The sequence below is a fragment of the Pituophis catenifer genome, unplaced genomic scaffold (assembly GCF_029215685.1).
Source record: "Pituophis catenifer annectens isolate HBS135680 unplaced genomic scaffold, rPitCat1.0.hap2 SCAF_4, whole genome shotgun sequence".
Taxonomy (NCBI): domain Eukaryota; kingdom Metazoa; phylum Chordata; class Lepidosauria; order Squamata; family Colubridae; genus Pituophis; species Pituophis catenifer.
The window spans coordinates 896,303-914,179 of NW_027256884.1; positions in this window are offsets into that span (position 1 = coordinate 896,303).

The window sequence follows — 17,877 nt, forward strand, 5'->3', positions numbered from 1 at the left end:
AGGTTGATGGTGTTCCCTAGCTGGGTCATGAAACACCTGCAAGAAAACAGCCAAGCTCAGAGAGCACCAAGGATCCCACAACTGATATAAAACTGATATTGCATCATCGAGGCCACCACAGCCTGTACTAGCTGAAACGTCTGAACTATTTTCATAGGCAGCTTCATTACAGTAAGAGGGGAGAGTTGGGTGTAGTGGTTAGGGCACCAAGCTAGGAACCAGGAGACCCTGAGTCCAAGGCCTGCCTCAGGCACCATGGCATTTTGGTGATAGTTTCTCTCCTTTGATCCTTGGAAGAAGAAGACTAGGGCAAACTACGTCCCAAAAACGTTACTGAGAAAACTTCAGGGGCTTCCCATATAGTCACTAGGACTCAAAACTGGACTGAACTTCTGCCTCCCCAAACCACTGCCTGCATGAAGACATGAGAACCATAGTTGTATGCTCCATCAGTGGTGGGCGAAACGCAGAATGATGGACCCTGTGATGTGACAGTAATAACCCAAAGAACAACAACAATAAGAAGTCCCAGGGTTTGGATATGAAGGTATCCCTCTTTCAGATTCCAAAAAGCATACTGAACAAAATTGGGAATTGTCTATGGAGATTCTCAGTCATCCAGGTCATGGTTGTCCCACAAGTGCTTTTTCAAGAGGCAACTGGACTTTCTGGTTTTTCTTTGAAAATGTTTCGCTTCTCCTCCAAGAAGCTTCTTCAGCTCCATAGCTCCATACCTGAAGAAGCTTCTTGGATGAGAAGTGAAATGTCTTCAAAGAAAAACCAGAAAGTCCAGCTGCCTCTTGAAAAGGCACTTGTGGGACAAAACTGGGAATTGTAACCAGAGGATCTGCATCCTTTCAACAGGTTTCCTGAGACAATCTCTGCAGGGATGATGTCCTTGCTTCTTATTTTTAATTTTGACCTGAGATGGTGACTTGGCATCAGCCACAGCAAAGACAGACCCTTTCTGTCCCACTGCTTCCCAGCTGGCCAACTATAAAATATTTATCAGGACTAGCTCTGCACAGGGGAGGTATTAAAACAAGGAAGTGGCCTCCATCATATGATCTAATTCAGAGAGAGAGAGGGAGGGGGAAATATTGTTTACATAAGAAAGGAGGAAAAGCTTATCTTGTGTTCTATTTGTTCAACTCTTGACTGGTCCTTAGACCGCTTCATCAGTTCCCCCAGTTCCCAATCGTCTTTTTAAAGTGGCAGGTGAATAAACCCATTCCCACAGCCTTCAGTCAGTGCGTGGGAACCCTGGGTCTAATGATCTTGCCACGTGTCCACAGATGGTGGCCTAATCACAAGACTCCTCCTGGATTCTCAACCCCGTCGCCTTCTAAACCCAACATTCCTTAACCTCTTCCATGCTTTTCCCTCTCCGCTAAAGTATGTTATCAAAGTCAACACCCAAAATATTGTTTTAACCCCCTTTTTGGTGTGGCTACCTAGCACACCACAGCACACCATAGGGCAGGAGACAGCTCCAGAGGTGATGAGTTTTGTTCACCTGGGACAGAGCAAGCAAGAGACCCCTGCTTCACCTTGAACAAATACAAATCCATCAAACGTTGGCCCATTTCATGCTCAGATTTGCACCTAATAGGAGAAGGAATAAATTCAAGGAAGCTCTTAACCGTGAGTAACTTTTTACATGATCTAGCTAGCTTGTCTGTGGAGACAGTTTGTTCCAAATGACACGTAAAGCCTTAAGAATGGGAAAGCCAAAGTCATTTCAATATCCTCACTGCCACTGATTTTTAATTATATAGTTCATATCCTTAAAATCAAAAGCAATTTCAGAAGAGTACTTGGATCTGACTGTTTTGTGGACCTTGATGACTGAAGCTTTCATACTATTGTTTCTCCCTCCCTACAGATCGAGATCTCTGAGGTTGTGTATGTGTGTGTAATAAATCCTGTAATGAATGGACTAAACCGAGAACATGCAATGGTTTTTCTCCTCTGCCCTTCAAGTCAAGATTTCCCCCGCTGAACCCAGCCCAGTTGTTTCAGACATGAACTAGAGTAGAGTAGAGTAGAGTAGAGTTGGAAGGGACCTTGGAGGTCTTCTAGTCTAGCCCCTACTCAAGTAGGATTTCAGATAAGTGACTGTCTAGTCTCTTCTTAACAACCTCCAGTGATGAAGCACCCACGATTTCTGGTGGCAAGCTGTTCCACTGGTTAGGCAAGCTGTCCTCACTGTTAGGAATTCTCCTTAATTCCAAGTTGCTTCTCTCTTTGGTTTTTTTTTTTTAATTTGATTTATATGCCGCCCTTCTCCGGAGACTCAGGGTGGCTTACAATGTGCTAAGCAATAGCCTTCATCCTTTTGTATATTTATACAAAGTCAGCTTATTGCCCCCACAAACTGGGTCCTCATTTCACCTACCTTAGAAAGGATGGAAGGCTGAGTCGACCTTGAGCCTTGGAGAGATTCGAACCAGCAGTAATTGCAGGCAGCTGTATTAATAACAGGGTGCTTAGACCACTGTACTATCAAGGCTCTTTCCAACCATTGTTTCTTGTCCTGTTTTCTGGTGCTTTGTAGAATAATTTGACCCCCTCTTCCGTGTGGCAGCCCCTCAAATGAGATGACAGATGCCCCTCTTCTCATCCCCGAATGCCAAGGACAGTAAGGAAACATCTGGAAACGAAGTGTCTGCCACCTTAACTAACATCTGAACCAGGGCTTTTCGGTCTTGGCAACTCCTGCCTGGCTGGGCAATTCTGGGAGTTGAAGTCCACCCATCTTCAAGCTTGAGAAACACTGATCTAAACAAACATCTAAACTCTAGCGTGGTGGCCCACTTTGAACTCAACCCCAGATCAGCTCTGGCCCTCCACCCCAAGAACTGAACCAGCCCAGTTCAAGAGAAGCACCAAAGCCTGCCTGGCTGTCCTAAGGACTCTGTAGCCCATGTTGCTCAGTCTAGCCTTCTTTGATCTAACTTTTAAATGTTCTTCGTGACCAGGTTGTTTGTGGCCAGAGATGTTATGATCTTTATTTTACCAATAGCCTCTTTTTCTCCAGCAGAACAATGGGCCTTTTCAGAGTAAGCATTCTCAATTTCAAAGCCACGTAAAAGAGGGGAAAAGAGACTTAAAAGAGAGACAGTTTGGTGTAGCAGTTAAGGCACCAGGCTAGAAACCAGGAGACTGTGAGTTCTAGTCCTGCCTTGGGCCTGAAAGCCAACTGGGTGACTTTGAGCTGGACCATCTCTCTCCTCCCATCCCACTCACAGGGTTGTCATTGTGGGGAAAAGAGGAAAAGGAAGCAGTATTAAGATGTTCACCACCTTGAGGTACCTATCAAGTAATAAAAGCAGAATAAAAAGCGAATAAGTAGATTAAATATAAGCAAATAAAAAAGCCCAAGTGAGCGTGCTTAAAATGACACACTCGATTTGTTTTTGTTTTTTGGCAAAATAAACTGAGAAAAGTTTGTTTCTCTCTCTCTCTCTCTCTTTTGTGTGTGTGTGGAATGAGCTGAGCTGGCAGTGGGGCAGGAGAGGCCCCCCCTTTCCTGGCTTTGGGGAATCGGGAGCAGGGGGGTTGGGTTGGGGGGGGGGGCTGACCGAAATCTATTTGTTTTCTCCGGGTTTTATTTATTTATTTATTTAGTCAGTTGGTGGGTCAATCTGTGCAGCAGAAGACACCTCCCCTTTTCGGAGTGTTTGCAAATGAGTCGCCCTGCATGACAAAGGAGCTGGCTCCTCCGGAGAGCCTCCCATCACTCCTGGTGCCCCAGTGAAGGCCTTGGGACCGCTGAGGGGAAGGGCTGGCCTGGCCCTCCAGGGCGGCTTTCATACCTTCCTAGGAACCGAAAGGAGGAGGACAGATGGGGGGGGTTGTTTGCCCCTCGTCCGTCCAATGGCCTCAGGATGTTTCACCTGGGAAAATCAAACCTCCTCCTGCTCAGAGGGCTGTTTCTTCCCCTCCTGGCCTGGGTGGCATTTGAATTCGCAGCCAGTGCGATTCCGATTCATGTGTAAATGGCCGACAGATGTTGGGCATTTCGTTTTTCCAGCCAAATGAAGCACATTCCTAAAACCAGAAAAAAGGGCATTTTTGCCACTCTCCAGACATTTTTCTTTCTTTAATTCCTTTGCTTTAGCTTGGTATGCTTAAAAGTGTTATATTTCCATTAACTCTGGCCTTAATTCTCCATAGCTTCCAGCCTCTTGAACTATTATAGCAACTGCCTTACGATCAGCCTGGAAGATAAGCGGAACATCTCCACACTAGGCTCTAGAACCTTTAAGAAATAAATAAGATTTGTTTTTCCTCTCAAGTGTCTTTAAGAAGAGATGGGTCAACCATTTGTCTGGAATGGGGCAGGGTCTCCTGCTCGAGCAGGGTTTGGATGAGGAGACCTCCAAGGTCCCTTCCGACCCTCTTATCCTATTAACCCTCTTACCATTGCTCACTTAGTGGCCATCGTTTTTTAAAATTAAGATGCAAAACAAGAGAGGCCAGGGAGGTAGGGACAACAGATCACAGAAACCAGGCTCTTTAGACAATGTCTTAGAAGTTATTCCAAAATATATTTAATAACCATGACTTCTTAGCATCTGGAGTTAGGATGTTCCCTTTAAAGCTTTTCCCGGGCATGGAAGTTCTGGAGGAGACAGGACAGAAACATTCCAGATTTAGAGAGGAGTGGTGGAGATAAATTAAGAGAGAGAAGATTTGTATTCTAAACAGATTGAAGCTCTTTTGGCGTGGTAGGAGAGAGAAAAATTGGATCCTAAATACCTGAGCTGTCAACCATTATCTTCAGCCATCATCTCTTGGGCACCAACTAGTACTTCTTGAGAGAAAGAGCTCCTATCTCCATGCCCACAAAAATCCATCTCCATTCAGAACATCTGTGGGCTCCATCTTATCTGGTTAATTTCAAGTGTGGTTTATTACTTGTAGGACCCACATGATCTCTCTTCTGCTTTGTTGATGGCCCCTAACTAAAGCCGTGGTCTTCACTGTGAAGAGGCCAAGCTGTTCCCTGAAATGTTTCTTGTTCATGCTTGAATGGAGACACCAGCTAGCTTGGAGACTCTTCAGAAATGCACTGACCCTGTGCCTGATCCAAATCAGACTCAAGGAAAGGAACAATGCTTCCCCAGCCTCTCCAGGCAATGCATACACCCCAGACAATATACATTCTATAGGGGCTACATCAACCAGGGATGTATGCTGTATTAGGCCTGTGACATGCAGATGGTCTCCACAGGGTTTTCAGCGTTGACGTATGTGGCATTGTAACTCATTGTTGAGACAGCTCTCCAAGATGGACTTCATGTTTAGTGTTTTATTCTTCTGGACTTAGGATTCAGGTTGGTTTGTTGAAATAAGAAGTAAACAGAATGACAGTAACAGAATGAGCTCTGTGTGGTTTTGGCTAACTTTAGCCACCCAGCAAGACTCTCCGTCTAGCAAAGCTTCCACCGTATAAGGTGATGAGTCCAGAGCGCCTGGCCCCTCAGCGCCAGAGACGCAGCTCCGGACTACCGTGTAAATCTCTGAACGCCAAGGGCGAAAGTAAACTCCGAGAAAGAAAATGCTCAACACTTGTAAAGACCAGCTGGATGCATGCTGAATGTCACACTCCGGCTGTTTTAAATGAGGTGAAACAAACAATAAAAATAAGGAACACCCATCGCGGACAGGACCAGCTACACTCGAGCGGCTGTTCATCACAGCAGTACATTTTCAAGCCAAAGCAGAAAAGCACAACAAGCAGTTAGTCAAGTCAAACGAAACAAATATTAGGAGAAAATGCAAAACAAAGTGAAATCGAAGTTCTGGCTCTCGAGTCTGGCTTGAGGATGGGGTTTCCTTAGGAGCAGAATCAAACGATGGCTGTTTTTTCAATCCTTGGCAAATCCTAATTTGAGAAAAAAAAATTCAGAAAAGTGGTGATATGGGATTTTGAATTATTCAGTAGAAGTGCATTCACCTTCTAGCGGTCAGCCTCAGGTGATTCCCTCCCATAAACCTTTTGTCACTTCTCAGACTATAGAAAATCCGATATTTTTGTCCGAACAAAAAAACATCTGGAATAACTGCAGGAATAAATTCTTCACAATTCTTCCTTCTTTTGCAAAAGGACACCACGTGACCCCGGGACACTGCGACCGTCATAAGTATGAGTTGGTGGCCAAGCGTCTGAATGTTGATCACATGACCACCAGGATGGGTGCAATGATCACAAGTGTGAAAAACAGTCACAAGTCACTTTTTTCAGCACCCTTGCAACTTGGAACTGTCACTAAATAAACCCTTGGAGGTCAAGGGCTGCCAGTTTCAACGTTAGGTGTGTGTAAAGTGAGCTGGGTGTGTTGGGAGAGCAAAACAGCCTTCCGGGCATTTTCCCTTCGCCCCTTCACACAACCCATGTATTGTCCAGGGATTCAGCAGCATCCCAGGGACCGTGCGGAGGCCTTAACGGAGAGCGGAGAAGGACACCTCTCGTTCAGACCGGGGTGGCTAATGACATCTGTCACCACAGGACTCTCCAGCCAGGCAGAGGTGACCGTCCGTACCTGCTCCCAAGACAGCCGGCCCCAGCCGAGAAGGCAGGCTACCCAGGAAAGAAGTTGTAATTTGTATTTTGTCAACAAAAGTTGCTTAATCCCCTCGAATGGCATCCTTCAGAGAGGCAGGTCTTTGTCCCGAGATCTGCAGCGGGGAGAAAGAATGCGGGCAGGATTAGCCTCCACATGGAAATGGTGGTTGAAGGGTTCATTTAGAGAGGCCTCATTGTTGTGCGCTCAGCCCGGGACTCGGCTGGGTTCTCATTCTCTCATCAGGCTGGCCTTTTCTGGCTAAATGAAGGGGAAGACCCCGAGGAGGGGTCGGCCATGGCTATTAAGCGATTTGGGGCAAGGCAGGCTCCGGAGCCCACGTTGTCCTCGGCTTCGTAGCGGAAGAATTTTCCCATGAAATCTCAAGGGGAGAAATCCGTAGATGGGCCTTTACTGGCCCTTGCAAGGAGACCCTGACGGGCTGGTCCTGAGGTGGGAAAATGGGGGCGCTCCAGACCCCCTCCCCACCCCCCATGACCAGTGACAATTCAGTCCCATCGGCCTCTGAAAGGAAGCCTGAAACCTCACTCGGCTTGGCTGAGCAGAGCAGGCTTCGGCCTCTTCTTAACCAAACTGGGCCATCCAGGAGGGAGAATCAAACCGGTCGGTCTGACCAAAACAGCCGCCGTGGAGTTGTGACCCGGGTCTGGCCCCTTTGCATGTGCGTTGCATTTTGCGATGCTTGTGGTGCCACAGCAGGATGGCGCTTTCACCCGAGTGATTGATGGGGCACCAGGCACTCATCCCAAAGAGGCAGCAGCTCCTTTGCTTCTTGGGGGTGCAACTCTACAAACATCCATCCAGTCCCCTCGCTTTCCACCTGGTTTTTCTTTTCTTTTTGTAATGGACAGAAGGACATCAGGTTGTTTTGGAAGGAAGGAAGGAAGGAAGGAAGGAAGGAAGGAAGGAAGGAAGGAAGGGAGAAGAACAGAGTTGGAAGGCACCTTTGAGGTCATCTAGTCCAACCTCTGTTCAAGCAGGAGACTTATACTGTTTCAGAAAAATGGTTGCCCAGTCTCTTCTTAAAAACCTCCAGTGATGGGAAAGGAAGGAAGGAAGGAAGGAAGGAAGGAAGGAAGGAAGGAAGGAAGGAAGGAAGGAAGGAAGGAAGGAAGGAAAAGAAAAGAAAAGAAAACAGAAGGAGGGAAGGAAGGAAAAGAGAAGGAGGGAGGGAGGATAATCATCCTTTCAAAAACCACACTTACAACTCTTGTGGTGCTGTGGTAGTACAAAAGGTACTTTGCAGAGCAGGAAGAACAACTTCTAATTCACGGGCAGAGGAGAGAGAGAGTTGGGGTCCTACCCTTTTACTATATAGAGTCCATTTTAGATTGCTCCAGAACCTTGTTGGATACTATTGTAGAGTCACCTTGGTGAAAACTGCCCGGTGGCCAGGGTCTCCTAAAAGGTCCAGGGTCTGCAGTTAAACTCTGGTCTTTGCCCTGACTGTTGCTGGGTGTCCTAGACTCTCTAAGGCAGCTACACAACTTAGATAGGTTCTAAGACTGCAGTTTTCTCCACAATGTCTGCCCTTAGGAGCAAAAGCTTTGGGTTTTTTCTTTGCACGCCCATTGCTCAAGCCTGCAGAATGTGTATCTGTGTGTAGGTGTGGGTGTGCATGCACACACGTAGGTCTGTGTAATTAAGTTTCCTCAATTACAAGTACGCAGAATTCAGGCAAGCGAAGAGTCCCTTAAAGGTACAGAATTTGCAGGCCTCCGAACTCGATCTGCAGTCCTTATCTTTTGAGATTGCTGTCGTGTTTCAGAGATAACTATTGACTCCGTGTTTTCTTGTTTTTTATTAAACAGAGGCGTGGCTTTTGAAATGTTCCTGATTATAAAAATAGTTTGCTATCTTCCTGAAAAACCAGAAGAACAAGATAAGAATATGGCTTGGAGGAAGAATTGTAATTTAAAGCCACCTGTGATGACTCCAGTAAAATATTACTGAATCTACCTTTGTAGTAACCCCACACTGACTTCCAGCTTTTGGAGTGTGGCGCTAAACATATTTACTGTATGTGGAAAGAAAAAAGGGCTCGTATAGATTAGGGATTGACCACAGGTCAAGGAAATGCAACCCCTTCTTCCTTTAAAAGCTGTACATCTGTAAAGCACATCAACACACTATGACATATTGGTGGCCTCAGGCAGAAGAGTGGATGCTGGTAGATGCTGAGAGCCTGGTGGACGTTGGCCTCAGCTACGCTGCTGGTTCTTCCTCGGCACTTTCCACCCTCCTGAGCCAGAGATCAGGTGACAACCTTGTTGGTTTCTACGTGGCTGAGCTGGTTGTCTTTCCCGTTGCATTTCTCCATGCGAGGTAATCGGTGCCAGGAGGGATACACCCGATTGCCTTCAGAAGTTGTGGGTGCTCCATCACTGGAGGAAAATGGGCAGCCATTGGTCTGAAATGCTGTAGGGTCTCCTGTTGGAGCAGGGGGTTGGACTAGAAGACCTCCAAGGTCCCTTCCAACTCTGTTAGTCTCTCATTCTGATTTTGCAAGCCAGCAGAATGTTAGGCAGCTGAAGGACTTTCCAGCAGAGGCTGTGTGAATGCAGGTTGCTGAGAAGCAGCTAGTAGATGCTAGGCCCAGGGAGGGCAGAGCAACATGGGCCTCCATTTAACATGCTGCCATCAGGGTACCCAGAAATGAATGGAGATATCAGCAGAAGACTCTCTCTCTCTCTCCTTTCCCCCCTCCCTTCCTCCCCCCCCTCATACAAGAGAACCATATTTTGCAAGTAAAATGTATCCCACATGGCATTCATGAGGATGTACAACTAACCAGCAGGTGTGGTGTCATCTCAGATCCAAAATGCCTTCCCTGCCCACACTGGGGAGAGGGGATTTCTTCTGTAGAAGACATCAAATCTTGGTCAGCCGGCTTGTTGTGTCCTAGTGACAGGAGCAAAAGAGTTATTGAGAAAAAAAAAGTTATTTACTTTCCCGTCCCTACCTGACCTCTGTAGTCCATCATAGTAGAAGCGGTGGTGTTGAGCCACATCAATAGCATATTTTTATGGCACAAGTGTGTTAATCTCACATTGACTCCAGAGCACAAGAGTGTTGATCACAATGCTGGGCCGAAGATTGATTTGAGTTGTTCTATGGTGAGATCTCTGAATCAGCAAACAATGTCCTTATTCCTTATTTACCTTTGTTATCAATACTGTAACTTCCCTCCAAACTCGCCTGTCGCAGTGAAAATTGTTTGAGTGGAAGGACTTGGACTCCATTCAGTTCTCATGTAGTTGGAAGCCATTCCTGGGATCAGAAACTCTCTAATCCCACCTCCACTTCATCTCCCTGGGCCTCGTCTATTTGGGGACTCCGGGAAAGATCAAAGTAGATCCTACAAAGGGTTAAATCTGCCAATCTCTCAACCACGCACCCATAGATATAAGAAGGGTTGTTGTTTTTTTTTAAAAAAAATAGAAGACAATGAGGCCTGAGAAGTAATGGAAACCAAAGCCTGTGACTTTTATAAAGTGTACATAGAAAAGAGCTCAATTCACAGCCATGGTAACTTGAGAATTGACAAAGTACAAACACAACTCTGGTGTATGTGATGGTGTAACTGCAGAATGATAACATAATTATAGGGCAGCTCTTCCTCTTTTAGGGAACATGAAATTTGGCATTCAATTCAAAGAAACTGTTCAGATTGCAGAATAAAGACATATTTAGTAAGGCATTCCTAACGAAATATACTATGTTGTTAGAAATTGTAGAGAACATTCGTAGCTCGGGTTGTAGATTTAGGCAAAGGCTTGTCCTCCGAGCTTGGTGCTTGACTGCTGGACGTTTCATTACCAAACCTCACTCTGCTGAAGATGTTACCTAGTATGGTAACGAAATGTCCGGGAGCCAAGCAGCAAGCTCAGAGGACAAGCCTCTGCCTAAATCCTATCTTGTGGTCCAGATTTCTACCCTTGAGTCATTTTCAAAGGATGAAGAGGTGGTCTTAACTGCAGCCCTGCTCCTAACTGGCTTACTTAAATCCCATTGATTTCAATAAGATTGAAGTGGTTTCTTGGGGCTCTTCTACTTCATAGCGGGATTAATGGAGCAGAGCGTAATCCCTTCCTTAAAATAATTGTTCTGAAAATGGTACTCCCACCCCCCCAAAAACAACTTTTCCTAATTATGCTTGAATGGAATTCTATTTCAAACCGGACATCCATTGTGGTGTGTTATGTGTCAGAGCATCAGGGCACAAATAACCTGAACGACGACTTCCATCGCTGATGATGTTACCTAGTTGGGTCATGAAACGTCTGCAAGGAAACCAGCAAGCTCAGAGAGCACCCAGGACCCCTCATGTCAACCCTGAGCTGCAAATATCCTCCTTTATGGGTGACGTGGAGGAGGAAAAGAGTGTGCAGAACATGCAGGGCAATGAAGAGAAACATGGGTTTATGAACAAAAAAAAAACCCCTCAGAATACAAATAAATAAGTAAAATCATATAAGGTGAATGAGTCCAAGGGGACATTTTTTTATTTTTAGAGATTTTAATAGCTTTGCTCTAAACACAAATTTGAATTCAACTTAGTCCTTTAAAGAGTCTCTTTGTTTAAATTGCTTTATGGAGGCACTTAAACACAAATGTCAGCTGTCTTAGGGTGTCAGGGGCTCAACTCAGATATATAAAAATGTGCTTTTGCTGTACAACTGCTGCACAAACACTGGGCACCTTATACAGAAGGACATTTCCCCCCATAAAAACTCCGAGGAGGGGATTAAATACCCATTTTCTCCAGTGATATTGATAAGGGCAGCCTGAAGCCATTCAGACAAACCCAAACTCTTTTTTCCAACTTTTACGCAGTCAAAACAAACTCCTTCCGCGGTGGTGAAACGGACCTTTTGAAGGCGCTCTTTTGCTTTCAGTCCAAGAAGGACTCTTCCTCCCGCAAAGGGGATGAAGATGTCAAATTGTCCCTGAGAAAGGACAAGAGCGTGTTGTTGTCGTGCTTGGACGTGAAGCGAGAAATGTCTTTATTAGCACCCAGGGGAACGTGGGGTTGCGGAGCCCGCCTCCCTATTAGGATCCGGCGCCCGCCTTCCGACCTAATGAAGCACAATAAGCAGATTATAAAATGCCTTTTGTTTTGCTAAGTAGCCGCTTTTCTTAGAGGGCATCACAAAGGTGTGTTTTTCCAACGGGGGCCTTTATGTGAGATCTGTGGGTTTGTGCGTCTTCTCCTTCTTCACAGCAGCCCTGGAGGGACGGCGGGGGCCCAGCCACGGCCAGGACAGGCTAGATTTGATCATCACTTAAAGCTTCTTTGATGGAACCATTGTGTGGCAGGCAGTAAAGCTGTCACCGGTGGCTTCCATGCAAATCTTCCTTGCTTTGGCTCCCAGGCTTCGCCCTGCTCTCCGCTGTTTTTGTAGTCCTGAGAAACTGCTGCCACCTGACACTTAGGGTGACCTGAGAGATTTGGGAGCTGAATGTTTGATTCATACGAACGGGGGCACCTCCTACAGCGCCCCTCCTGAATTGGAATGCAAGGCTTCCAACGGGATGCTAGGAAAAAGAGAGCTAGAAGGGAAAATACCCTGGGACTCCTCATCCCTCCTCCTATCCGAACCTCTGCCAAAAGACACCCCCTCCCCCCCCCCACCCCGTCTGCTTTCATTGGTATTCAGATATTGCCACCTGTCAGACGAGCTGGCAACGGGAAGGGGATCCGGCAGCCAGAAGGGGAAGTGTGTGGTTGTGCTAGAGCACAAGTCTCCAGCAGCATGGCAGGGAATAAATGAAAATGGTCAAGGAGGAATTGGGTCTTCTCATGGCAAGGAGGATCCGTCTGACCTGAACGTTAGATCAGATGTAGGGAGATTCTCCGTCATCCAGGCCACGGCTGTCCCAAAGGTGCTTTTTCCAAAAGTCAACTGGACTTTCTTGGCTTTTTCCTTGAAAATGTTTCGCTTCTCATCCAAGGAGCTTCTTCAGTTCTGACTGGATAGTGGAGAATGGAAGGATTTACATTCCTTGCAGGCAGCTGGTCATTGCATTCCTCTAGAGCAGTGTTTCTCGACCTTGGAAGCTTGAAAATGGGTGGACGTCAACTCCTAGAATCCCCCAGCCAGCAGCGCTGGCTGGGGGATTCTAGGAGTTGAAGTCCACCCATCTTCAAGCTACAAAGGTTGAGAAACACTGCTCTAGAGAGAGTCCTTGAGGCCACCTGGAGGTTCCTCTGTGTCCTCAGGGTCACCTGAGCGGTGCAAATGGGTGTGGAGCCTGTGCAGACTGTTGGGGAAGAGGCTGTGCTGTCTGCATCTCAAACTGAAACACAAATAGTTCCTGTGGTCTGCAATTTTTTCTGGAAATCCGTTCATACTCACATACCATTCGAAGGGGGTCCATCCCAAAGTGCATAGCTAAACGTCTACGGAGATTCTCCATCATCCAAGTCATGATTGTCCCAAATTTTTCCATAATTGTTTTGCCCCTCCCCCCAAAAAAATCTCTGCAGGTGATAGCAATTGTAGGTGCCACCATGAGAAGAGACTGGGAGAGGAACGTGGCGCAGAGACACCTCGGTCACTGGATCCCTTAGCTGAGAGGGGGAGGGGGAGGCTGACATCAATTTTAGTGGGGGGTGGGGCTTGAGTTGGCCCTATTTAATTCTCTTTCTCCTGCTGCCAGGGTGCAATGAAGATAAGAGGAGGTGGGAATTTTGGATGGTCAACTGGACAGCCACCAATTGATTTTTTCACATCCATGACCAGAATACCTAGACTGTGTCCCACTATCCTAAACCGTCTGGGCCACTGGTGGTGCTTTAGGTGGTTAAAGGCAAGAAATCTACGTATCGATAAATATTTGTAGCATAGGCTTGAAGTGAGGGCCCTTGGAGCTCTCTCAGCCTGCTTGTATTCTTGACCCAACTAGGGAACAGAGGCTCTGATGAGGTTACCTAGTTGAGTAGTGAAACCTGCATGAAAACAACCAAGCTCAGAGAGCACCAAGGGTTAGGGTTAGGGTCCTCCTCCTCCTCCTCTCCCTCCCACTCCTCCTTGCAAACCTCACTCCTTTCTAGCACTGATGATGTTAACTGGTTTGGGTGTTGAAACATCTGCAAGCTCAGAAAACACCAAGGACCTCCCAGTCCTTGTTACATGTAAATGCCCAACATTGTGCGCCCATGGCAGGGCAAGGGTTAATACCACCCAACCTACCCAGCACTTCCCTTGACCCCTCCTTACCTTGACCCCGCCTTCCAGGTATATAAGGTTTTGTCCAGGAGTCCATGTGGTATTCCAGAAGTGTATCTACAAGAGATAAGTAACATGTATCAATAAACAAGTATTGATTCAAACTTACCTTGTGCTGGAGTTATTGGGCTAGATCCTTAGAAACACTTAACAGTCCTCCCCCTCCCCCTCCTCCTCTCCACAAACTCCACCCTTTAGTACTGAAGATGTTCCCTAGTTGGGTCACAAAACATCTGCAAGAAATCAGCCAAGCTCAGAGGACACCAAGAACCCCACAGCCTTCCTCCTCCTCCTCCTCCTCCCCTCTGCAAACCCCATTCCCTTCTAGCACTGACGCTGCTACCTAGTTTGGGTCATGAAACGTCTCCCAGAAAACCCCCAAGCTCAGAGGGCACCGAGGCCCCCTCAGGTCGACCTATATGTGCCGTAGATGCAAGCTGGGCTTCCTGCCTGGGCAAGAGGCTACTGCGGCGGCTTAGAAGACAAGGAGTCGTTTTGTTTTAGTAAATGACGGTTGAGCCCATGGAAAGTGCTGCAGCCTCAGGAGCAAAGGAAGGGGGTGAAGAGACAGGCATTGTTTGGGGTGCTTGAAACCCCCTGGCCCTGAGCAAAGGAAACTCTCCTTTGCAGGGCGAACCCTGATTGGCTCTGCCCAGTGGGGTCCCCCCAAGTGCCATTGAGGGCAGCGACGGATGCTTATCCCAGCCCAGGCTTTTCCTTCTGCTGCTTCAGCTGGAACTTCAGGCACCCCAAGGTGGGCCTTCATCAGGCTCCCCACCCTTTTAATGGAGATGTGATACGGCTCCTTCGAGCAGCCCGTCGAGGCACCCGAAAACTCGAGGATCGCTTCTTCGGGTGGGGTGGGCGGGAATGGCTTCTTGACGGAGGCAATAATTGACGGCTCTTGGAAATTATGTTTTCGTAAAATAAGATTAACCTTTGGATCATGTGTTTGTTCCGCTCTGCTAGCGGTGTTTTCTCCCACTTAATCCTGACATCTGAGCTTAATCCTGACAACTGCAACCGCCGGTGGGGATAGCCCACTTTGCAGCTGGGTTTTGCCTGAAAAGCTGCCCAGTGAGAAGCCTTCCATCAGCAATCTGTCCATGGCCGCGTCCCTTCTTCCCACATCTCCCCACCCCCCTCCTCTTGAGGGAGAAGCCCTTTTCCTTGGCACAACCTTGGCAGGTCTCCGTTGGGCTCTGGGGCAAGGTAGGCTGGCATCCGAGCTGTGCAACTCAGCAACCTCCAAAGGCTTCTCTCCTTCCTTCCTTCCTTCCTTCCTTCCTTCCTTCCTTCCTTCCTTCCTTCCTTCCTACCAGGTGTTTCTGGCAAGTCAAGGCCTCCATCTGGAAAGGAAAAAAACGGTTCCATCCTGATATTTGTATGCATTCCTTTCTAGACTTCTCTCTGCACCTGTGCTTTGAGGAAATCTTGAATGGCTCTAAAACTCGATGTTTGAGAAGTTTACATATACAATAAAGAATTATTTTTCCAACGCTTAATGCTGAAGAGCATCTTCTGCCTTTGCTTCCTAGAAGAATCTGGCTGGTTGTTACTGAAAGCAGAGCACGGGCTACAGATAGTCCTCGACTTACGACAATTCATTTAATGGCCGTTGGAAGCTACAACGGCACTGAAAAAGGCAACTTATGACTGTTTTTCACACTTATGACTGTTACAGCATCTCCACGGTCACATGATCAGCACTCAGACGCTTGGCAACTGACTTGTATTTATGACGGTTGCAGTGTCCTGGGGCCACTTGGTCCCCTTTTGTGATGAGAAAAGCCAATGGGAAGCCAGATTCGCTTAACAACCGTGGTGAGAAAGGTTGTAAAAAGGGGCAAATTTCACAACAACTGTCTTGTTGTGTTTTGGGCTCAATTATGGTCATAAATCAAGGATTACCTGTCCGTGTAAATCAACAGTCAAAGGAAGCGTCTGAGCCTCAAAAGTGAAATTTTAAGGCCACTGAATCAGAGAGAGGTGCTTTATTAAGACAAAGATGGATTGTATGCTGCAAACATCACCAGAAACATTTCTCCTTAATCTCATTTTATGCCAACATTGGCTACAATCTCCTGAGATGTTCTCCACCCAAACCACTTCAAAAAAGTTTCAGGCGGCTGCATTAAAAAAGATAAACGCATGCATTGCACACAATACTCAGGAAACTTAAATCGTTAAGTAGTAATTTAGCTAATCATTTAATACATTATTGAATTATTTCACCCAAGAGATGGAGCCTGCTCAGAGAATATCTCCTCCTCCTCCTCCTCCTCTCCATTCTAGCGCTGATGATGTTACCTAGTTGGGTAATGAAATGTCTGCAAGAAAGCAAATCAAATTCAGAGAGCACCAAGGATGACTTCCTCCTCCTCCTCCTCGCAAACCCCCCTCCTTTCTAGCACTGATGATGCCACCTAGTTTAGTAATGAAACATCTGCTCGAAAGCAAGCAAGCTCGGAGAGCACCAAGCAACAGTTGTAATTCTGAACCATTGCTGAACGGACGGTCATAACTTGAGGATTACCTTTATAGGAAAAGCTTCTCTTGCTTAATATCTCAGTGTCCATCTACTGTTTCCATCAGAAAAGTAGGAGCACAAGTGTGAGAGAGGTGGGTGATTGTTTTTTTCTTTCAAATGTGAGAAATAAAAATACAATTTTCAAAAATTCCAGAACTCTGGAACTCTCCATTGTAAACCTCACGTAGGCAAATAGAAAACAAACTCAGAACAAAGGGGTTTGTATTCCCAAGGAAATGCATTATTTACCGATTTCAACCCAAATAACTGTTGGGGCAGGAACGGCGGTGCCTCTGGCTGAGAGTGTCCCAGGGCTGCCCACAGACGGTCCCTTGTCCAGAAGGGCCTTGTTTACTTCTGCTGGTTAGAATAAGTGTTTGATTCCCAATATAACTTCCTATTAAACGTTCCCTTTCATTAGGAAACGCAGCACCTCCTATATGTTTCCAAAGGATGTTCTCTCTCTCTCTCTCTCTCTTTTTTTATCCCCCCCAAAAAAGGATTCATTTATTAGACCTTCAACTTTTGCCCCGTGCTTTGCCTTCGTCCTTGGGACTCTTGGATTATTCATGAAAAATAAATTAGCCCAGCGTTGTGTTTGCTCTGCCTGTAAAACATTCATTTACTTTCCAGCACAGTGACACCCACACCAATAAAAACCAGGATATGGTCAAAAAAGCCCAGCTGGAATCGGATCGGATCGTAGAGTCCGCCATCTTGCCTTTTTTGACCCCCCCCGATGTCATAGCAAACTCAACCCTTTCATTACACAGGGAGTCCTCGACTTACGACCGCAATCGGGATAGGAATTTCCATTGCTAAGTAAAGCGGTTGCTAAATGAGTCATGGCCCATTTTTCTACCTTTTTTTGCGATGATGGTTAAACCAATCACTGCCGTCGTTAAGTGAACCACATGTTCATCAAGCGAATCTGGCTTCCCCCATTTGTTATCGGAAGCCAGCCGGGAAGGTCACAAAAGAGGACACAAATACATGCTGGTTGCCAAGTGCCCGGATTTTGATCCCAAGGGGATGCTGCAGTGGTCATAAGTGTGAGGACCGGTCATAAGTGACTTTTCCCAGGGCCTTTGTAGCTTTGAATGGTTGCTATGGTGGTGCAGTGGTTAGAATGTGGTACTGCAGGCTACTTCTGCTGACTGCTGGCTGCCAGCAGTTCAGCAGTCCGATTCTCACCAGGCTCAAGATTGGCTCAGCTTCCGTCCTTCTGAGGTTGGTAAAATAAGGACCCAGATTGTTGGGAACAAGAGGCTGACTCTGTAATCCACTTAGAGAGGGCTGTAAAAGCACTGGGAAGCGGTATATAAATGCTATGACTATTGCTATTGCCAAATAAATGATTGTAAGTCAAGGATTGTCCATACAGGCAAAAACGGAGATGGAAGCTCTTTTATAGAAAAACAAATCCCTTTTGCAGGAATTCTGCCACCTCTGGGCACTCTGGGTGAAGGGGATTTGCCCCTCACCATTGCCCTCCACCTCCCCACCCCCCCAATAAAGGACA